Source organism: Plasmopara halstedii (genome assembly GCF_900000015.1).
Source record: "Plasmopara halstedii genome assembly, contig: Scaffold_3120, whole genome shotgun sequence".
Classification (NCBI taxonomy): Eukaryota; Oomycota; class Peronosporomycetes; order Peronosporales; family Peronosporaceae; genus Plasmopara; species Plasmopara halstedii.
Genome location: NW_020190023.1, coordinates 92,844 through 93,302, shown reverse-complemented (window position 1 = coordinate 93,302; position 459 = coordinate 92,844).

The window sequence follows — 459 nt, the reverse complement described above, 5'->3', positions numbered from 1 at the left end:
GACCAAAATGAGAGTCTTCCGTGTGCGTCCGTGTTCTTTCGAAATAGCAGTGAATGTGGCATGAAATGCCATATTCAACTTTAAGTCGGCACGACGTGGTTAAAATGCTCATCCACAGAGCTCGTCAAGCGTACCTGAGCCAATAGATTTCAGCTATGTTGAAAAGAGTGGGCAGAGCTTCGAGCTGCCGGGCAGCGCTCGAAAACCCGAGGGTTTTTTGTCGATGGACTTACCTGTTACCTTCAAACTGGTTGTCTTCTGCGCAAGGCGCGTCAAGATTCATTGAGTCGACGTTCCGCTTCTCACCAGTCTTCTGGTTTGTCGCGGGGAAACGAGAAAACCCAGTAGGTGCGGAGCGCCCTACTGGGGAAGAACTGAGTTCTGCTGATCCTCAAAGCGGTAGAGGGCAGCAGAGCGAAACTCCAAAAAGCGAAGTGCCCTTGAGCACGGAACGTGTAA